The sequence below is a fragment of the Topomyia yanbarensis genome, chromosome 3 (assembly GCF_030247195.1).
Source record: "Topomyia yanbarensis strain Yona2022 chromosome 3, ASM3024719v1, whole genome shotgun sequence".
In the NCBI taxonomy this organism is placed as follows: domain Eukaryota; kingdom Metazoa; phylum Arthropoda; class Insecta; order Diptera; family Culicidae; genus Topomyia; species Topomyia yanbarensis.
This window is the reverse complement of record NC_080672.1, coordinates 345,757,229-345,780,942: the sequence shown is the minus strand read 5'-3', so window position 1 is coordinate 345,780,942 and position 23,714 is coordinate 345,757,229. Positions and strand designations below refer to the sequence as shown.

Sequence of the window (23,714 nt, the reverse complement as noted above, 5' to 3'; positions counted from 1 at the left end):
CCATAACTTTTAAAGTATTCAAAATAGATATTTAAAGTCTTTAGTAAAGTTATTCGCAAAAGTAAGAGCTACAAATTTGCTGAAGACATCATTTCGATATAATCACTTCCAAGAAAATTTGTGAAAATATCTCACTCATAGGGGGATTAATCAGCAAAAGCACAATACCAAAAGGAAGGGCATATTGCCTCCATTAAATTCACCGAAGATACTATTGACCTAAAATAAGCCGTTTTGGCGTTAAAAATAGATTACATGTTTTTGGTCATATTTCTGGCAATGGGAAATGATAAAAATCTTTCGTCCGCATTTAATGTTAAATATCTCTTTTGATAATAGTCCGATTTCAACAATCTGTAGCTTGTTCGAAAGGTATTCGTTAAAGCTATCTAAAAACATATGAATTGCTATTCTATATTGTCAATTTCGGCAGATAATTCAAAAAAACTGCAAAAAACGCCATTTTTATGCATTCAAACATTCATATCTTGGAAACTAAACATCAGAATCAAAAACAAATTAATAGCGTTCATACTGTTTTTTAGTTCTTTCATTTAAAATTGGTTTGGATAAGATCGGTTCAGCCATTGCTGAGAAACACGAATGAGAATTTGTCCGTTACATACACACACACACACAGACACACACACACACACACACAGACATTGTCCCAAATCGTCGAGCTGAGTCGATTGGTATATAAGACTCGGCCCTCCGGGCCTCGGAAAAAATCTTGAAAGTTTGAGCGAATTCTATACATTTCTTTTATAAGAAATGTAAAAATATAACTTTTTCAAATATCATTTTCTTTGATTAGGGCACTTCGTCGCCGTTGTGCTATTTTATTACAAACGCTATTTTGGGGTAAACTGAGTTAGATATGCCACATCTCTTGTCTAAAAAAGGTCTACAAAGTGGCGTTTTCAGAATTTTGACATTCTGCTTGGTTCCTGACATATAGAGTTCTATGAAAATGATTTCACTCACACTACTTGGGGGTTTGTTTTCCTCCAGCTGTCATATGTAAAACTGTCAGTCAATTTAAACGTTTGAAATCGCTTTCCTAAAGTATTTATAATGGTGTTTAAATGCTCTGTGTCACTGTGAAACTTATTCTGGAGACTACAATACCGGTTAAATTGGATCCCTCATGCAAATAATCCGGCCGAAAAGCTTTTTTTTCGATCTGTTTTCCTCCACCTATCAAAAATTATGACAGGTGGAGGAAAACAAATCGTTGAACACACTAATACTGTTACAGATTGTCAAGTACTTAGCGAGAAACATGCTGACAAGTTTTTAATTTTTTGCTTCAAATGACTGTGTCTGGGGATTGGCTGAAGTTATCTTCATGCACAAGATGTTTTTATGTGTACAACTATCTGAGAAACACGTTGGCATAATCCTTTTCAAAGCAAAAACACATGAATTGTGAGACAAATGCAATAGAAATTTTAAACTGGAAATATAGCATGTTTGGCAACACTGTAACCAAAAATTATTATTTTTTTCTAGATTCCCAGACTCATTTCCTCAAAAATGCATCTCACTGATTGTCTCCAAAAGAAGCCAAAGATATGAATAAAAGTTAATAATTGATGATTTTTTTCCATGGAAATTTTTCCATGCACGATTATGACACCTCATACAAATTTTGTCATAAATACACACCTATGAGACGTGTGAGTGCGACTTTTCTTTACATTTTTAGTCAAAACTCGCAACATAGTCAACCGATCTTCTTAATATTTGAGAGATTAATACAGAATAGATAGAAGCATCAATTGTCTTCTTTGAATTGCTTATAGCATTTATAAGTTTCAAGATATTCAATATAAAACTTTAAAAATCGTTTTTCTCGAAATGTGCGAAATGGGGCTTGTGATAAGATAGCACAACAACGACGACTTAACATTAAATACCGTTTTTGCTATACGAAATATATCACCAAAAAATCTTGCAATAGTCTGTTTTTAGTAACAATTATATATTAGTTTCTAACGAAAGAAGCTAGAGGTACAGTATATTAAGATAAACTGTTCTTCTTCAAAATATATAAAAGTATTTCTGAAGTCGACTTAACGAAAATCTAAAAACTTCAAAAGTTGTGTAAACAGAGTAAATTTAATTTCAAACACCCTATTCTTTTGGTAAAATTCTTATAAAATGAAAAAAACAAGACACAGAACTCAAGCGTCATCTACAAAGATTTCTGAAAACTGATTTTCTTCACTTTTATTAACCTTCCGGCCGTCGCGCTAGTGCACTGAGTGCACGCTGCTTTGAACATCTAGCGAAATCGTCTTAGCGTACAGCGGCTGCTCGTTCAGTGGGCCATTTTCGCGACTTCCGGAGGGTCGCTAACACTATCTCGAACTATTAAAAAGTTAATTGTCACATTTTAATAAATATAGAATCACCCGACCCACTATTTAGAATAATAGAAAAGTCTTGCATAGTGCAAAATTTTACCGTGAGAGCGAAATTAGACCTTTTATTTTGTGCACCATGAAAATAGTTTCAACCTATTACCAACAGTCCTGTGCGCTGTGTTTCCAAATAGCCAAAAATGTGATAGAAATTGTTTTGACCACGAAAAAAACGATTTTCGAGCTATAGTGTCTTCAGCAAAGTTTGACTATAAAATATTCCCTATCTTATTAAAATATTAGTTTGATGATTAACCCCACTGAAGCTGAGAAGCAAGTTTTTGTTTGGTCATAAAAACAATTAAAAAACTGCTAGCTTTTTAAAAATAACTTTCCTGGGTGATTTTTTAGAATTTCAAAATGTTCTAAGATTTTATCCGGCATAAGAAAATACACAATTTTTGCCATGCAAGCTTATTTCTCTTATATCTGTGGAGCTATCAAAAGCTTTAGTGCCAAAAAGGCAATATTTTGATATGAAATGGCACTTCAATCCGCAAATTTCCGCAGACAAAGCCATATGCATTCGAATCTATAGAGCAAATGCTATCAAATCCAAGGATAACCATTTGTCGCATGCTGCCTTTTGCATGTAAAAACATACAGGGTGCGCCATCTGGATGTATCCTATTTCAACATTGAACAACTCCGCCATTTACCAGCCGATTTTGACAGATAAACACATTTCTGAAATGTCATTTAGTACCATTTTTGATATGAGTTTACACCAAACGAACGCGCTGAAATCGTAGCGCTTTACATTGAAAACGATTGTTCAACAGTAAAAAAATAATGACGAAGGAAGCTCACTTCACCCTTTACGGCGGAGTAAATAAACAAAATTGTCGAATTTTGGGGATACAGAACTCACACGTTATACATCAAACACAAAAATAATCATCGGCCCTTATTTTTTCAAAGATGGAGATACCATCGACGGCGCACACTACCGTTAGATTTTGGCGCACTTTGTCTGTTCACAAATGCAGAAAACAGGACTGAAAAACTTCTAATAATAATACTAGAATACAGTTTTTCAACCGATTTTGATAATAAATAGGTCGTTAGATGCGGAAGTGTATTGTCTCTAAATTCCTGTTGAACTAGATACACTGCCTAAGAAGAATGTTGAGTAATTTCCATAATTTTCATAAAAAAATCGCAAAATAATGGTTGTTTTCACATTGTTGTCCCAAAATCGCATAGTACTTTTAATAAACGAACATAACATAGCATACCGTTGGAAAAGTCATTTCTTCTTCTTTCTAAACTACTCAAAAAATTGAAAATCGGCTGAAAAATGACAGCGTAGAAAATTTTTTAGTGCCGAATGTCCCGAAAAATAGTTTTGTTTACTATAAATCAAGATTTTAAGTGTATACAACATTATTCATACATTATTTTGTATTCAATTTGATGAGATCTAAAACCTATAGGGGAGACCGGGGCTACTTTGCGGTGTTTTCAGTTTTCATTTTTTATCGCTTTGACTTATGTAGATATTTCAAAATTGAACACTTTGCATGAAAGGGCAGATTGTTGGCAATATCTCTGAATTTTATTGAAGTGTCAAGTCAAGGCGATATTGTAAACAATTTGAAAGCTACATGAAAGCAACCAAAATATATTTCAACCATAGGGTCTGTTGATTAAACTATATAGCTGAATCATATGTTGGTTGTTTTCATGTAACTTTAAAATGTTTCACAATATCGCCTTGATGTCAAAGAGAAAGTTGCAGGAAAGTTTACGGGCCTTTTGAAAAACCTATTATTGTTGATGGAGAAATGCGACTAACTTATGAAAAGGTCGTAATAAAACAAAATAATTGTGTTGTTAAAACAAAAGTTAAAATATCTCGAGAACTACTACATTTTAGAAAATTTTTGTTCAGAGCATTTCGATTTAAAATGGCGTTTAGAATCATATTCAAAAAGAAAATTGTGTTTTTGACTGCAAATAGTAAGAATTATAAAAATATGTCAAAAGTTGTTGTTGGGAAAACTTTTTCATTGAAAGCTTCTCCATGATCCAAATACACTAAAAAGGTTGCTTTTACGTCTTTAAAACGAGAAACATTAAATTTTGACATTTTATGATGGGGTAACGCGAATAACTTTTAAAAAGAGCATAATTACACGAATTAATTGTTTTTGAAGGAGCAAAATATCAAATATCTCGAAAACTATCGCATTTTGGAAGATTTTTGTTAAATGCATTTTGATTTTAAATGGTGCTTAGAATTATATTCTGTAATAGAATTACAATTTTGTATGTCTATTAGTATGAAATTTAAAAACATGTACGAAGTTATTGTTAGGAAAACTTTTCTACCGATTTTTTCTCCATCATGCAATCACATTTAAAATGTTTCTTTTCTCTTTAGGTTTTTGGTAACAAAACATAAAAAATTTAAAAAATGGGTTTTTTCGCAATTTAAATTTTTATCATAAATTTTTGTTTTTTTGACAAATGACACATTTTTTTCAGTGTATATTTTTTCAGACAGAAGTATTCATTCCCTGTAACTCGTTCTCAGATAGTTTTGCTGTATAAAATACAGTAATCGAACAAAAAAATTTTGAAATTCATGCACGTAGAAACGTTTACGCCCTTTTGAAAAGTTGCTCTTGAGTCAAAATAATCTTATTACCTGTGGAAAATATTTAGTCTTGCATGACGGTGAAACGTGTAAAGTTTCATTGGAATCTAAGATGGTCGGTCACGATTTTAAAGATTTTCGGACGGATTTTCGTGGAATTCCTCTTTTGCGACAATTAGACATCAATTTGAGCATTCAACTTCACTTTGGAGGTTCCTCGAATCTTTAGAAAAAATATTCGAGTACCGGTACTACCGGTACTTGGGGCTTTGTACTGCAGTACCGGTTCTCGTTAAAATGGATCGGTACTAAGAAACCTACATTTCAGAGGCGCCCCAACCTAAAAAATATGAAAAAATCGTTATAGAAACAAAACAAAGTATCGTTTTTTCGCATGATGTTTCCACGTTGGCCTGCTGTAAAAAATCGTTAATGATCGAAATATTGCGATTTTGTAGGCTACATCGCCGAAGGAGGGCGGGCAAACGCGAACTTGATTGTTTGAATCAGGGGCGGATCCAGAAAACAATTCCGGGAGGGGTCTGAAACTTCGATTTTAAAATTAACATTTTACAATTCGCAATATGTAATAACCTTATTTAAAGAGTATTAGTTTTGCTGGTCGAAACTTTGCTTGAAATGATTTCGAGTTTGAAACAAATATGAAATCTAAATTAATTTAAAATTCCTCAATAAGTAAAAAAATCGGAGGGGGTGCGGACCCCCAAGACCCTCCCCCTGGATCCGCCACTGGTTTGAATGGTTCAAAACGAGAATGCTTGCAAATTCTAAAAATCTTGTTTCGAGAAAACTTGTGTCAAAGTTTTAAAACAATTCCAGTTACTCGATCTATTTGTCTAAGGATAAGCGAATTTATAGGTTTCTAGATTGCTAAACACGAATTTGAGGATAGATTTGGAAAATACAAAATGGCAGATCCAATATGGCGAACTGAAAAAGTAAAATATGTATCAATTTGGATGAATATTTGTATATATGGGTTTTTAGGGTAGCTGAAAACGAATTTGAGGTCAAATTTGACAAATTCAAAACTGTGAATTAAATGTAGGGGACTAAAAAAGTGAAACATTTATTAATATCAATGAAATAAGTATGAATATAAGTATGTTTGGGGTCGCTGAACACGAATTTGAGGTGAGATTTAAAAGATTTTACATGTCGGATCCAATATGGCGGCCAAAAAGTGATTTTGCATAATGTTCATAAAATTTAGATCGAAACAAGTGTTTTTGAGAAGAATGAACAAAATTTTAAGATTAGTTTCGAATAATTCAAATGATCAACTTACAATTAATCCGCCATTCCGGGTCCTTCTTCTTCCTCAAACTAATGGTTCTCCTGGATTCGCTTTTCTCGGTATGCAATAATCGCGGCTCTTGCGGCGCTTCTTAAACGCTGTTCAGCCGTCTTGATACCAGAGTTACCTTCGGTCGGTATAGTAACTTTGTTTCTGAGCGTTTCTGCAGTAAGTCTTGTTATCGAATTGGAAGACATAATAGCGAGGGTGACGCGGATACATGCTGGCGCATGTAGAATCTACTACATTATATTATGACAATCCCACTCGATCAGAAATACATAACAAAAATATTCTAAAACTATATCTCGCGTTGTTACTTGTTATAACTTTCTATTGGGTTAACTACTAACGAGACCTAATTTATAAGACAATATCTGGGTGCGCGACGTTAGGCATAAGTACGTTAGGCATAATGGATGTTAGGCATAATGGACGATTGTCATAATGTACGTTAGGCATAATGGACGATAGACATAATTCACAAAAATATAAGAGTAATCGCAAACTTTCCATTATTGTAGGATTCTCAATCTTTAACTCGTTTTGGTCGGCTTAGAAAACACTACGCTTGCTATACCATGCCTTTCAACGAGAGACCGCAAAAATACCGTCGGTTCTCATGGTAAAGAGGGACAGCCTGTATTTGCCTTCAGATATGTTGGTAGACTTGAGCGATTCGTAGTAATGCTGCCTAAGCTCGACTCCTGCCAGCAGAAGACAAAAGATTAGTCCGTCAGTTTTTAAGCCGCTTCTAGTTTTCCGATATGTATATTTCACATCCCTGCTCTCACTTGAGTACTATGGCTCTAAATTTTCATAACTCTCCCTACTTACTAATCTGTAGCTAATTGAAGGTCGTTAAAGGTCGTTAAAAAGAAACTGTGACTACATATTACTCGAAATAAAAAAGACTATTAATACAATTGTATCAAAATATTGAAATTGTGAGAAAAACTAACGACTGTTGGTGGGGTTATGTACGTCTTCCAGTCTTTGAAGTATTTACCAAACGAAACATTTACTTTTCATCAGACATTTCGGCGGCATGTATTGCGCCTTTTTTAAGGAATTATGCTAGTTACCGTGTTATCATCAAGCACACCTTCGTATATTGGTACAATAGTCAAATTCAGCTATTTTTGCGTATTGCCACAGACTCACGAACGTTGCGGTTTAGTGATTATCCGAAAACGGTCCGTAACGAAGAAATCTATTTTGTGTTCTTTGATGGCTTCAGGAATATAATAATTGATCTGAATAATATCGGAGATAATCAATATAGAAGTAATAATATTCGTATATTAGTTTAATGAATAATAAAATTCATCATTCTTTTTTTCATGAGCTGTTCTTCAAGGCATATATATTTTTTTCTTTGATTTTTGCACCGTTCATGTATGTAAGAGCTAATCTAAGTTTATGCATGTTATTCATACCTTAACCCGTTCATGCTCATGTTGTTTATAAACATTGCGAATTGCAATTAATCTGATTGGATTCCAATGAATCAGTGCTGCCAGGGACAGTTTAAGTTGATGACGAGAAATGAAATTTTAGTATATCTTCGTTATTTTGCTATATTATTGAAAACTGATAAAACCTATCAATTTAGACAGTCTTCAATTACGTTTTCCACGCAGTTGGACTATTGTAATTATTCTAGCAGAATGGTATTGAGCAGAAGGAAAAATTTGAATGGCTTCCAGCAATGCTTTTCATGTTTCTTGACCCCACCCTTTTCAAAGAAAAATAATCTTGGAACCTTATATGCACTATAAAAAAGATGAACATGAAAGGGTTAATACATCTGGGATTGATTTTATACAAAAGTGATAAAACTATTTTAGTCATGTGAAATTTATTGGTTGTACGCCGAGAAATTTACGCAATATGCTTTTATTTGAGCAAAGATTCCTTCAAATATATACAGCAGAACAAAATGTTGACAAAAGGTTGATCAGTTTCCAGTATAATTCTCCAACATCAAAAAAGTTCAAACATTCATACTCTTACCACCCAAGGTCATAATCGCAAAAAAAATCCTTTAAGTGATACTTCAACATGATAATTTATGCCTATTTATGTGTAATGGGGTACACCCACAATATCTAACCAAAAATTACGTTCTGTTATAGTCTTGATCGAGAATTGATAATAAAAGTTGAAAAAATCAAAATAAAAGGAGAGATGCTTTATTTTTATTTTTTCAGCATTCCACCAAAACGTTCAAAGAAAAACTATTTTCAATAAAAGTTTACCCACACCAACTGTATTTGTTAAAGGTATTTAATAGTTCTCTAGGAGCCACGGCAAAAGAGGGAAATCTAGGACAATTACTCTGCCATTTGTTCCAACAACGTTATAATCCACAATTACTATCAAATCAACTATTGATTCTGTTTATTTAAAACTATCCTAATCTAAACTACTGTTACAGTGTAACCACTTTTCACCAGGTCATCAGCGATAGCCGAACAATTTCATCCACATCACTTCAATCACTGCGGTATGATATACGCGATTCAATTACCTACAACATCCGCTTATGGATTAACCCGAGCTCGATCGAATCCGCTTTACTAGGATCCGGTTGCTGGCCTGAGTAACTATGCAATAACAGCTTACCGTCAAATTGTTCCGATAAAGGGATTTACTATACCTTCTGCTTTCAGCCCTTAATTGTGCATAATTATTCCAGCCTGTGGTCATCGCGCAAACCGAAACTTCGATACACGCTCGCCCGGCTGACGGGGGTGGCTTGACTTTGTGCCTATAATATCGCCTCACTGCTGCTGCAGATTGGAAGATTTACAATCATAAACTATTTCGCCTAATTTGATGGTCGTCCTACATCAATACACCGCTCGGCTCGGCTCGGCAATCCGCAGGAGCATTAGCATCGACAACAACAACAGGTACTACGGGTATAGCTATCATTATTGCAATGCAACCGACGACGCCGCCCGGAACATTTACAAAACAGTGCAATCTAAGCCGATTTATGTCGTTGGCACACATACAAACACGCACACCGCGAATGTTGTTGTTGTTGTTGTTGGTAGTGCAGGGAAATTGTAGCGGATGCTCTCATATGTGGTGGGTGGATTTAATTGCGAAAAGGGCGCACGCTTTTCATAGACGGTGATGCGCGTCGAATGCGTTTGGTTTGAATATTTTAACGGGTATTTATGTGAGTGAATTAATTACCCTTGGATGGGTAGTGTTTGCACGAACAAGTGAAGCTATGGCAAACATTGCACTGTGGCAGGGCGTGAATGGGTTGTTATGGCGAACAAGGAATGATTTGCGCATTTCGTCTGCATGGATTGAAATGCGGTCATAATTTGAGGTTTTGTTTCAAATTTAATGTTTGAAACGTTGGTAATTTTCCATTTCAGGCTTGAGTATTAGCAACGGACTCTTTGTCTCTTAGTGGTGGTATGCTAGCATCGAACAACCAATCGACCATTTTTTAGTGTTCAACATCGTGGTTGTGTTATTTGTAGCTCCAATTAAGCGAGTTAAGCAAAGAGGCACTTTCAACTGTTCTCCATCGCCTAATATAATAGCGAGTAAAACCACAAAACCAATCTCTTAATTGATCGTCGAAGCGAACCAGTAGTGCAATAGATGGTAAACCTATCGAGATTCCACAACCGGTTCGAATAATTGTTTCACCGAACACCAAAATATCGCCTTATCGCATGGCAGTGGCATTCGGTACATTGCCCATCTTTTTGGATCTGCTGTGGCTATGTACCATCAACGGGTTCTATCTATGCACGGTTGATTGTTTAATCTTACTCTGCCCTATTCTTCGAAGCGCAGAGATGGTTGCTTCGTTTCTGACTTTCTTTAAGTAAAATGTAGCTTTGTAATCGTCCAAAAACTATAAAATATTTCGAGGGGTTCATGCGAATAAAATAGTTTAATGTTATCTAAAAACATCGGCGTGAAATTTGCCCATGGCATTTTTTTCAAATGTCCAGGCAATATTCCACTGCTAGGATGATTGTTAACATGTTTTAATTCTATCTTTTACTGCTTCATTCGATGGTTACTTCTGTCCTTCCAACAGTACCTGAGCGAAAGCTTAATACCCAATGGACAGGGATGCCGTCGTGTTGTGTCTTTTATCCGCCAATCTACACCCACTTGGTAAGAATACGTCTAGAACCCCGAGTCGTTGGTCGGCAAGTGAAGCGTCTCTTTTCCAGTCGGTCGAATTTAATTGAAGTTTAATTAAACGAAAATGCAGTATCAGAAGCGTGCGGCTTCTGGCTGGTTTCGCCACTTGTCTGATTGGATCTGTGAGCTGAGTCAGCTCACACTAGCGAAAACGGTGGAATGTTCTGTTAAGCTATTGAGATCACAAGACCTTTAACCGTTCGGATGGGGAATGGTTTCTCGCTGGTCTAGCGTTAACAATGCAAAGAACATTGGTTGATCGGATAGGTGAACCACAAGGCCTATCGCTATGTAGGGTGAGATGAGCGCCTCTGTTTTCTTAGTAACTGTGAACAATTTTCGATTGCACGAAAGGTCTGAGAATTATTATTAAACACATTCAGTATGTGCAAATTCGATCACTCGCGCTGCAGTTGCTATCAGTGGATCACCAAGTGCTTACTTCTAAATCTCACTGGCCGGCAGCGGTATTCTGAAAAAAAATCTCATAAGGTTACTTCATGTAAACAACTTGATTCCGGGATTTACTAAGTGTTGGCTCTGCCGATTTTCTAATGACCCATTTCAGAATGAGAGAGACGAACGATACATTCCGAGGTCATTTTCCCGTGAACGGTGCTTGTTAAATCATAATACGAGCATCAAATTGATACCAGTATTATGATCAAACTTTCGATTCCTTACCACGAATAAGTGCGCTTGTAATTGACGCGTATTTAATGTATCATGAAACTTTAATTAATTGCTTTCATGACATACGTTTTTACCTCACACATTTGAGTGAATTATGCATAAACATTAAAAATAACAAATAACGAGATTTCTGAAACAATCTCCGAACAATCAAAAAACTGAAGTGAACTTTACAGTATGCTTTTAAATATTACCCGAACGTATGCTTGATTGGGTAGTAGACACACAGTACTCCACCATTTATTTATATTGTTGATCTGTATTCACCCAGACGGGAGTTGACACATCAATACGTACACTTATCTGGTATTGGTCAAGTAAAGCAGCTCCTCCATTTGCTTCCAGGGCCCACACGAACCTGAAGAACTGTCGACTGACGAACGCTACTCTCTTCCATGACAATTCTTCTCGAAACTGGCAACTTATACATCACTGAAACTTCCTAAAGTCACTGACTCGCCGACGCTCCTGATCAACACTCAAATGAGAGCAGCGCCCACTAAAACAGAAACCGGAATCCGTCAAAACATTTAACATTTATCTTTACGAAGTCCTACTGGGAATTGGATCTACTGGAGTTCTCTGCAACTCAAGTGTTAGCTGCGCGATGCACAGTGGCGGGTCTTCGAACAAAAGTCGGACAAAACCAAAATTAATGCTTAATCAGGTTAAGAATCACATGTGAAGGAAATTTTGGGGTGCTGAGTTCATTTTTAATGTCCAAAGTTATGAAAATTAGATATTTTTCAATACAGTGTTATCGAACCTTTCTTATTAGCTTAATACCATTTTTAGGATAAATCTTGTTTTACTAATTGGCTATATCAATAACAACATATTAATTGCAACAAAACATACTTAAAATCTCTATATAAAGTTTTGTTTACGTTTTATTCGGTAGTTATTTTGCTCTAATAACCATGCGCCTCCATATTAGCAATCATTTAAAAATGTCGATTTTAAGCCTCTCCGGGCAAAATAAGAGCCTGAAATTCGAAAAGTAAAGATGATTTCCCATAGAATGTATAATAAGTGACCGTTTCGAACTGTTTCACCTGCTTGTACAGAACAGATGTGTGAAAAATGAATTCGCTATCAGACAACCTAAAATATATTTGTAAAATCAAATCACTGTTCGAAACAAATTTGGCCAACCTTTTGAAACGATAAAATAAAGTTTTTTAAATTCCGTTTAAATTGAAACTAGTTGTGCTTAAATCGAATCAAAATTGGAAGAGTAGCATGTTTTTGAAGTGAACATAGATAGAGGAGAGTGGGTACGCTTGATCCCACTTTTATTTTTTTCTCATAACTTTTCAATGAAATAAAAATTTTAATTACAAAATTCAACATCTTGTAGTTAATTCTAATTGTAAAAGCTATGAATAATGTGTAAATCCGAATACTATGTTCTGTCAGTAATATGAACAGTTTTGAAAATCATGCCAAAACGAGGTTTTTGTAAAAATGTGTGGTAACTTGATCCCCCGCCTACTTGGGCTAAAGAAACAAAGCACACTATGCCTTATAGACACGAAAGTTCGGCTAACCACCTATCCTGACAAATTAATTAATGAGTCTACCTTTTTAGATGCACGACAACTTTAACCACAGTTGAAAGTCAAGACAAGTATTTGCGGTAAATTAGTGCTGTTTAACTGGTTTTTCAAACTTTCAATAACTTATACCATGATTTGTTCACGGAAAAAACATTTTAGATCAATTAATAGTGTCAGGCATTTTATGAAAATGATGTTTTTCTCTTTCTATACATTTCAAAAGTATTTGAGAGAACTAACGATAGGGATCAAGACTACCCAGTGTTACAGGGATGAAGGATACCTGTTGTATGAGGGGAACAAACTTTAAATTTTTTTGTATGTGTTGTGACACTTTTATTCGAAAAACGTGTTTTTCTAGACAAAAGCCCTTAGAAAGTAATCGTACTTGAAAATATTCATAAATAATTAGTTCGACGATCTCATACAACCGTTCAAAAAATTTGTAAAAAGATCTTCGATTTGGATTTAAACACATATTTTCTAAAATATTACGCAACTTTTCCAAGCGAAATGTAATACATCAGATTTGTTTTTTAAACATCATAAACGAGCAAATATTTCATTTTCTTTTTATATTGTGATAACTTTATGCGTACAGATTATGAGACATGGCCAGGAAATCCAAGGATCAAGTGTCCTCACTCTCCCCTACCGTGAATGCAAAAATGAAAATCATAAGAATTGCCTGAAATAGCGACGTTTATATTGCCATCAAAAATTTAAACCTCATTCAACGGCTACAAAATTCTGAGAATATGTTATTCAATTTTATCTATTATCTATCTTCGAAAAATAAAATATATGAAATATATGAATATTCGAAACCTTGGTTTTGTCCGGCCTCCGGCCGCTGTGCGATGTTTCGAAAACCTCTTCTCGGTTTCAATATACGGTAGTCAATATTCATATAAGTATTTATTGTATTATGCGAATGTGAAAACGAAATATAGCTGTACATTGAATACCCATTAGAAAGCGCAAGTCATTCGTACGGTGACTTTCGGAGCGATAAGTCGATCTTTCCAGTCTGTGCACTATATAGCGATAAAGTATAGTACGAAGCTCTTGGCTTATGCGGAAACACAATCAATTGTTTTTGTTGCATTAGTGGAAATTTTCCATTTTTTCAGGTAATCATTGAAAATATTCAAGCTTAGTTGCAGTCGAAGACTCCTACCAGTGGCTGAGATGCTAGTATCATCACAGAAAGTGAATTTTTACAGCATGTAGGTAGATTTGGAGATCAGAGGTGCGACGCTTGACTCTTGCAGAATACCTGCTTTTACGAGTAGCTTATTAGATTTACAATTCTGATAAGAAACCTGTACAGTACGGTTAGTAAGATAATTTTTAATTATCCTTATTATGTAAATTGGAAAATTGAAATTCCACATTTTGGCAATTAATCCTTTGTGCCAAACACTGTCGAAAGCTTTTCGATGGCTAGAAGAGCAACTCCAGTGGAATAGCCCTCTGAGATATTTGCCTTTATCATGTTAGTTACTCTCAAAAGTTGATGAGTAGTTGAATGTCCAATACGAAATCCAAACTGCTCAGAAAAAATAGAATTCTCATTGATATGTGACATCATCTAGTTAGGATGATTTTTTCAAAAAATTTACTAATAGAAGAGTGTAAACTAATTGGTCGATAGCTAGATGCTTCTGCTGGGTTTTTATCTGGCTTCAAAATAGTAATAACCTTGGTATTTTTCCGTCTTTCGGGGAAGTATGCTAATTCAAAACATTTGTTGAATATTTTGACCAAGTTTTCTCATGGTTATTTCGGTAAGGTTTTTAAAAAAATGTTGAAAATTCCATCATAACCTAGAGCTTTCATATTTTTAACTTTTTCATGATGGATTTGATCTTATCATAGTTTGTTTCAACAATATCGTCTAGAGACAATACATGATTTGAAACGTTTTCATATTTTTGTAAGACTTCGGTTTCAATAGGACTCACAACGTTGAGATTAAAATTATGGACGCTTTCAAACTGCTAAGCAAGTTTTTGAGCTTTTTCTTCGTTTGAAAGAAGTATGTGGTCACCTTCCTTCAAAGCTGGAATTGGTTTCTGAGGTTTCTTAAAAACCTTAGAAAGTTTCCAGAAAGGTTTAGAATTTGGCTTGATTTGTTCAACCTCTTTCGCGAAATTTTCATTTCTTAAGAGTGTGAATCTATGCTTAATTTCTTTTTGTAGATCCTGATAGATACATTTCATAGCAGGATCACGAAAACGTTGATATTGACGTCTTCGAACATTCTTCAAGCGAATCAGAAGTCGTCAATAATAGGAGTATTAAATTTTTCCTGTGTTGTGATAAATTTCTAGCATCAACTATAGATATACTTATATTTTGTAATGCCGTATCAATGTCAGCTTTATTTTGTAAATCAAGGTCATCATTAAAATTATTCTCAGTATAAGTTTTGTACCTTTCCCAATTCGCTTTGTGATAGTTGAACACTGATTGGAAACAGCTTCTTGAGAAAGTGAAAAAGTTACTGGAAGATGATCAGAATTAAAGTCAGGATGTGTAATCAATTCGCTACAAAGGTGACTTTGATCTGGCAAAACCAAATCAATTGTTGATGGATTCCTTACAGACGAATAGCACGTAGGTCCATTCGGGAATAAAATTGAATAATAACCAGCAGAGCAATCATTAAAAAGTAGTTTACCGTTGGAATTGCTTTGAGCATTATTCCAGGCTCGGTGTTTGGCGTTAAAATCACCGATTATGAAGAATTTCGACCGATTTCATGTATGTTTTTGTAAGTATCCTTTCAATAAATTAATTTGCTCGCCAGTGCACTGAAAAGGCAATAAAAATGATACCAAAAAATGATACCAAGATCAATTTCAACTTCAATACCCAAACTCTCGATCACCTTGGTGTCAAGAGACGGCATAACGGAATGCTTGATCCTGCGATTAACCGCTATTGCGATTCCTCCTCCGAATCCAACAATTCGACCAAATCGATGAATAACAAAATTAGAGTTACTCTTCAATTTAATATTTGGTTTAAAAAAAAGTTTCGGTCGCAACGGCTATATGCACATTATGTATCCTCAAGAAGGTGAAAAATTCGTCTTCGGACGTTTTTAATGAACGAGCATTCCAATTTAATAAATTTAAATGATTATTTAAAGTCATTGTTATACTTTAATTTCATTACAATTTTGTGAGCAAATTCCCACCCCGCTTGAAAAGCTTCAAACATGGAGGTAGAATTTAACATAGCAATCATAATAGGTAACATAGAGTCCTGCAAGTATTTTAATTTTTCTTCCGTTACGCTACCTAGATACATTGGACTAAAGGAAGCGTTGGGTGCAAACGAGTTTGTAGTGGTACTGGTAGCCGTTATTTTGGCCTTGTTACCTGCCACTGAAGCATAAGATGACACACCATTGTAGGATGGTGTGACGGAGGTAGAAGAAGTTGTTAATCTATTTTGAATCGGATTAACTCGTTTGGACGAGTTTTCTTGAAGTGTACCTGATGAAGTAGGTACATTTTTTATTTGTTGTTTTTGTTGTCTAGAACGAGAATTTATAATTTTTTCTCGAACAGGACAACCCCAGAAATTCGATGTATGATTTTCGCTACAATTAGCGCATTTGAAACTTTTTGTTGTTTTTTCACCGGACAAGTATCTTTCGTGTGCAATTTATTACCACAGATCATACATTTGGAATCCAAATGACATTTTTTTGTGCCGTGCCCAAATCCTTGGCATCTACGACACTGGGTCAGATTTTGGATTCTGCCCCCATGTCGTCTATAATGTTTCCACTTTACTCGCCCGTGGAACATAAAACGTGCTTTTTCAAATACTTTCAAATTATTAACCTCATTACGGTTAAAATGAATTAAATAAAGCTCCTGGATAATTCCAGAGCGGCGTGTTATTCCCGCTAGCCTTTCTCTTCATAAGAATAACTCGTAAAGGAGAAAAGCCAAGTAAATTTTTCAATTTGTTGGATATTTCATCCAAACTTTGACATTGTGGTAGTCCTTTCAAGATAGCCTTGAATGGTCTATCTGTCTTGAAATCATATGAATAAAATTTATATAACTTCTCCGTAAGATACTGGAGTAGTCGTTTGTGGCCAATCAATTCCTCCGCTGTAACTCGACATTCTCCTCTTCGACCAATCTGAAAAGAGATTTTCACGTCCGGAAGGAACGTCGAAAGCTCAGTTCGAAAGGCTTTGAAGTCGGAGATCATCACTGTTATCGGCGAAGGTGATTACTTTTTCTGCGCATTGGCATTGTGCACAATGCGAGGAAATTTAAAGATTTCGTTATCATCACATTCGGATAAAACATCGAATGAGTTGCTGCAATTATCGGGTGGAGAAGCCACCCTTTTACGTTTAGCTTTAATTTTTGGCACACGGCCTTTCTGGGAGGACCCAGGAATGTTGGAAGAATTAAATATTTCTTCAGGCTGAATTGTTTTTGAAAAATGTTTTAGTCTTGAAAAAGACTGATTGAGTAGAAAAAGTAGGTAGTCTTGAGAAAGACTGTTGCTGTTGAAAAACTCTAGGTAAACCAGAGCTATCAAGATTTGTGATCAGTTCAAACGAAGGTTCAAGCCTGTATGATTTGCAATGTTTTTAACAAGAACATTCCCCAGCACTGAAGACTGCATATCAAGAAGACTGGCAACTCTGTCCAGAATCGGGAGACAGCAACAGCAATGCCACTTGCGGGTAAAGGTGGTACTTCCCATAGTGATGCACAGACACATATACACTTTTACATTAAGTTTCCTACCTTCCTTCAATAGAGGTGATGTAACCTCTGTCGCTTCTCGTTTGTATGGGGGAAAAAGAGATATCAGTCTTCTTACTATGTAGTCTTCGCCAGCACTTTGCCGAAGGTACCACTACTTTATCTAAACAGCTTTACTAAATATGTTTCGTATAAATATTCTAGACTGCTAAATGATATTCTTTAAATCCTGCTACCAGAGCCATGGATACAAACGGGTACAAGTGATTCATACAGAACCTTGTAGCATCTTTCTTCTACTTTCAAATGCATACTGAGTGGTCTGCCTGTTTTTGTCCGTTCATGAGTTATTTGAGTGCAAAGTAGGCCATTTTTCGAACAAAAATCGTAAATATACCAGAAACTGCTCAACACATTAAGTTGCTTCCTTCAACAAAATATTGTATTCCATTAATTGTGATAGTTTTGTAGAACATTTTGAACTTCCGAAAAATCTTGGAAAGGAATTATGATGAAAAAATTGATTTTTTCGGTATTTTCTCTAATAATTCTCTATATCTCAAAGATTATAAAATATAGATTATTACCACCTACAGTAAAGGTTCTTGTAGCAGAATTTACTAAAACTTTGCAGAATACACCAACTCGCTATCTCTAATTATACGAGAAATAAATTTTGAATCTCGCTTGGGAGGATTAATCATCAAACTTTTGACTTAATATATGAGAAAGGCAAAAAGGTGGGGCATCTCATTATCATAAATTCATCGCTATAACAAACCATTCCGAGGTTATTCAAAACGATCACGTTTTTTCGCGTTTTAAACTGTGCAATGGGGTGACCAAATCTTATGTAAATTAAAATCAAATTATAACCATGCGTATAGCTCCAAATGATTAACCCGTAAACATCGGAATGTGGAGCGTTCATCATCCAATCCATCAATCCGAATCCTAGGATTCAAATTTGTGTTTAATTTAAAATGCTGTTTTTGGCTGATAGCGTTCCCAAAAAAAAATCCTCATAATGACCCTTCACTCAAAATACCAATCACAACCGACAGTGCTCAGAATACATATCCCATTCGACAGCAAAATATTCTTTGGTTGCTTACCTTTTGTCCGTTTACTGCTTCTTACTCAAACGATTGCCGGCAATATGTTCCGGATGACTTGGTTCGTTTGCCTTCTCGGAACTGTCTCCAGCAGTTTGTGTGTGAGTCAACAAGATGATGTCCCAGGCAACGACACAGACACACATACACACCGGTCGCACTTTGAAGACTGCTTGGATGCTGTAACGTGCTGTTCTGTGGTATATCCTGGGATGACCACAAAACTACTGGTGCTGTTTGCTCTCCGTGGTCTCTATGGAATTATGACCGGAAATAATCCCTTGACAAGATGGGTAGATTTTTCCACCACAATTCACAACTCAAACTCTTCTCACTTTCACACGAGTGGCTATCAAACACTTCCTGTGCTTGGCATTCACCTCGCATCCACTGGAAAAGCTTGCACCGGGGGTAGATCTTCCAAGCAGAAGCAAAATTCTTTGCTTTGACCTCACTATTCTTATATCCCACTTTATTTCAGTTGTACTGACACTTGTCACCACACTTTTTTCCCCCTTATCGCACTCTTTTATCTTCCCATTAATATCTTCCTTCTTATCAACAGGAAAGGATCTCAGCTCGAATGCGGCGTGAACAGTGATATTGACTCACTCACCGTGTGACTGGGAGCATTTATTTGTCGTGCAGCACTTTTTCACTTTCTTGTTATATTTCAGCACCGCTGCCTGTTGACTGACTAGCTTTTACACCGCACAAAACGGAAAAACTTTTGGAAAAGCAAACAATTTCAATTGTCAGCATTTACGTGGCTTTTTCCTAGTATCTTCTTTTACACACATACCCGTATGTTTCCGGCGTATCACTTTTCCAACCTGAACCGTTGTACACTGAGTTGGGTCATCGTCGCGGAATTTCCGCCTTCAATGCGATGTTTTTGCTGCTTCTCTTCTTCTTCGAGCTCCTGGAGAATGCGCTCTTTCTTCCAACGGACTGCACAATTGAATGATGAGAACAATTTTCAATTTAAGTTCATCAACTCGGCTGGATGGAAGTCAGCAGCAACTGGTTGTCGTACTTCTTCTAATCCGAGGTTGAAGCTCAAGGCCTAACACTTTTGATCACTATAGCGAACACGGCGGCGGACTACTCTGCTGATCGACGCGATTTTTGTGATTGAGCACTAACTACACTGGTTGTTGCGATGCGGTGTGATTTTACTGCCCGTTACGGTTTTGCAGGGTGAATTACACGCTGTCACTGCCGTTGTGATTCGTCCGGCAGACTTAGGCTTGGGTTGATCTTGCCTGTCACAGGGCACGGCACTGAATGAATGCGGTTTTGTGTTGAGAAATGCCGGACCTATGGAGCTGGAGAGTAAAGTATAAAATTATAGTATCAGAAGCGGAATTGAAAGATTGACGCTGCCGGTGGAAGGTGATTTTGAAGATGAATAAATTTATATACCTATAATATTATTAAATTGTACTGATGCAACTGTAGTGGACTCGTGCGTCTGCATTCGAGATGTTTTATACAAGTCTGGATGATAGTTTTGTTATTTACTGCAACGGTATAGCGTCAGTTTGGAACATTCAACCAGCCAGATTGGCAGTATAAAGATCACTTGTATTACTGAAGCTTGCAAAATAATATCGCGGAATGCTTGTTTGGATAGTTTTAAACAAAGTATATTAAGTTTGCTTTCTTTTTCGAGTATTATGTCGCCATCATAAAAATAATAGGACAGTTGTTTACATATATTTAGCAATGGTTTCAAAGGTTGGCTCAATTATTGGATGCACTCGACCCTCTCGCTTCATGACATTCATAAGAACTTGTGCAGACTTATCCGGCCTTTTAAATCGTTTTTTTTCATTTCATAAACATGTCATTTCGTCCTTAACTTATTGTAATTTTTTTTGCCTTTCTCATACAGAGAAAGGCTGTGCAACCAGGCCAATCACTCCAAAAATCGATTTTTAACCGAGGGCCGGAGGGACAAGTGTCATATACCATGCGATTCAGTTCGTCGAAATCCCAAAATGACTGTTTGTTAATAGTCAGGTTTAAAAGTATTCAAAATCCTGGCCTGCAGAGTATTCTCCTTACTCTTTTTACTCTTTTTAAGCTCCTCTTCCCCACGGAACTACATCAAAGTCTTAGTCAACATAGTGTATTGTAAAATACTGAAAACACAGATCTGAGACCAAATCCAACCCAAAAATGAATGTTGAGTAGGATGTGTCCAAAATCAATAAAAATCGGTAGTTTTCGGAAGGGATAACAAAATATCGGTAGTTTTCCCCTGGCCGTCTGTGAATCGGTATGGAAGACCAAAATCGGGTGGACTACCGATAAATCGGTAGGTCTGGCCTCCCTGACTGGCGCCCCAACGACCCACTGCTAGCTATTCGACACGGTCTAATCCTTGGTGGGCTGTCGAGGTCGGTCCGGTGATTCCGGTGTTGCCTGACGTCCGGTTCACTCTGTCGCGTACTACTCAACTGATACCGGAGATGGACCAAGTCTATACCGTCGGAGAGTTCCCCGGCGGCGGAATTTCTCCAGAAACCCGTTTTGTGGTTTCCCGGACGCGTTCTAGCCTATGGCGCTATTTTGTTGATCCCTTTGCCACTCTGCAGCTCGGAGAGTATACTCGTAACCAGCCTGTTGACAGCGTCCCAGATATGCTCGTCGTGGCACATCTCTTCGACAATATTGTCCACTCTCACACCAGGCATACCCTTACGAACTTCTTCGAACCCAGGGCATTCAAATACCAAGTGTTCCGGTGTCTCTTGCACGCCCACACACTCCGAGCAAAGGGGTGACGAAGCATGTCCAAACCGATGCAGGTATTTCCGAAAACATCCGTGCCTGGACAAAAACTGCGTCAAATGGAAGTTCATCTTTCCATGTTTCCTACGTACTCGAGCAGATACATTTGGGATGAGTCGATGGGTTCACCTTCCTTTTTCAGCGTTGTCCCACTCTTGCTGCCACTTAGCCAATGAGTCCGCCCGGACCCGTCTCCTTGCATTACGTGCATTTTTCCGCTGGTAGCATTCCACGTCCTCAGCCAGGATGATGCAGATGGGAATCATCGCGACAATTATCGCTTCCGACGATATCGTTTTGTACGCACTTGCGACATGAACAGCCATAAGGCGAAACTTGTTAACTTTGCCCGGTTCCGCTTTGATTTCAGTGCAGCAGCACAGGCCGGTACGCCATACCTCAGTATTAAGGATGAGACACCTGCCAGGAGACGTCTCGTGCTGCCTCTTGCTCCTCCGTGATTCGGTATGATCCTTGCTAATGCGTTAGTTGTCCTTGCAACCTTTTCACATACATAGTCGACATTGCTGTTGTAATTTAACCGATCGTCGACCATCACATCCAGGTGCTTCAACGCACGCATCGATGGGATGGATTGTCCCTCGACGCTGATCTCGACATGCTGAATTTTTTACAGTTTCTAACCACAACTACCTCTTTCTTGTGGTGAGCCAGCTGCAACTTGACGTCAGCCATCCAGGTTTCCACGATGTGTGTAGTCTCTGCCGTCAGCATCGCCACCTCCTCAAGAGTCTCACCGGTTATCATCAGGAACGTTATCTGCAAAGCTGACGATTTCGACTTCTTCTGGCTTTTAGGCAGGCAGCCCGGATGATGCTGAACCTTTCGTTCCACTAATACGCCGGATGTCAGCAGTTTCTCAGCTTCATTTTTCTCGGCATTGTTACATCACACGCCCTCTCTAATATTTCCGACTGCTCATCGTCATTCGGAATGGAGCGAGGTTGTCAGCACGAAGTGTTTCCACAAAAAGGTTCTTGTCGAAGTCCGAAATCCTCTTCCGCTCGCCAGTCCATACTCTCCACGTTACTATTCCATTCCACCGACCCTGGATTGCTAGGGGGTTGCTATGTGTGTACTGCTCACTGACTCGCCGTTTCATGTTATCTATCACTACGGAATGATACGTCGATGATGGATTCCCGGCCATCTTTACGGAATGTGTTAGCGGAACCTTCGTTGCACAGTCTTACATCCAGCTTCGCCAGGTATTCCGACTAGCTGTAACCTTTTGCGTTGGTCAGCCTGCTACCCCACTCCACGGTTCAAGTGTTAAAATCTCCTCCTATAACAACCGGCGTTCGTCCGACTAGCGAGTTGGTTAGTGTGTCCAGCATCTGATTGAACCGCTCTGGTGTCCACCGTGGGGGAGCATAACAGTTATATACGAATACGCCGTTGATACTAGCGATCATCAAGTGTTCGTGTTTTCATCTCTTGGATTGCCGCCATCCCTACACTATCCACCAAGTAACCGCTATCGGGAGGAACACGGTATGACACTGCAATAATTGCAACATCGCACTTCGTTTCTGTTGTTGACTGCCAGAACAGTTACAGTGAAATATCGCTATGATTAATATTAATCTGGGTCATCTCCATCAATGTTGACCTACCTTCCCCTTCTTGTACTCTGAGCAAAAGAAGCCTCCCGGTCCTTTCCGCCGTTCTTTGTGCAGAACAAACACTTCGGTTGCCTTGTGCCGTCTCTAGCAATGTGTCCCTTCTCCCCACATTTTCTGCACGGGTCAGATCTGTCCGGGCCTCTATAGTTTCTTGCCTGATGACCGAGGCATCTGAAACACTTCTTCGTTTGTTTAGTGGCTCTAGAGATAAATCGTAACGAGCACACCGTCCATCCGACTTCGATCTTACCGGTCGACGTAAGCTGGTTGATTGCGGCTGGGGATAAGCGTATCGCTGCTGTCTGTGTACCACTATACGTCTTTCTCATCCTGATTGACGCCTGCTTTTTCTCCAGGTTAAATTGCTCTATTAGTGCACTCCTCACTTCGTCTTCCATTGTGATCTCGTCCAGATTTCTGTATTCTACAACCGCTTCTTGAACTAACGTTCGCTCACGTCTCACGTTCGCTTCTCCTCCCACTTTTCTAAGTGCGCCTGGTTACTACTACGTCATCCCCTAGCTTCTTCAGCTTGGAATCTTCACTCACCCTTTTGAGGATCGCAGTGATGTAAGCCTTTATTTGCTTTGAAGACTAGAGCGTCTCCCCTA

At 37.6% G+C, this 23,714-nt stretch overlaps 1 protein-coding gene across 7 annotated transcripts in view; it reads right to left on the bottom strand.

The window, feature by feature from the left end:
* LOC131694102 (axotactin) overlaps positions 1-23,714 on the bottom strand; it is a 147,694-nt gene that overhangs the window by 90,909 nt on the left and 33,071 nt on the right. For all 7 annotated transcript variants that reach the window (XM_058982486.1, XM_058982493.1, XM_058982490.1 and 4 more), the window contains exon 2: positions 18,659-19,986. The gene's annotated coding sequence lies outside the window, so the exon portion shown is untranslated. The remainder of the gene's footprint in view (positions 1-18,658; positions 19,987-23,714) is intronic.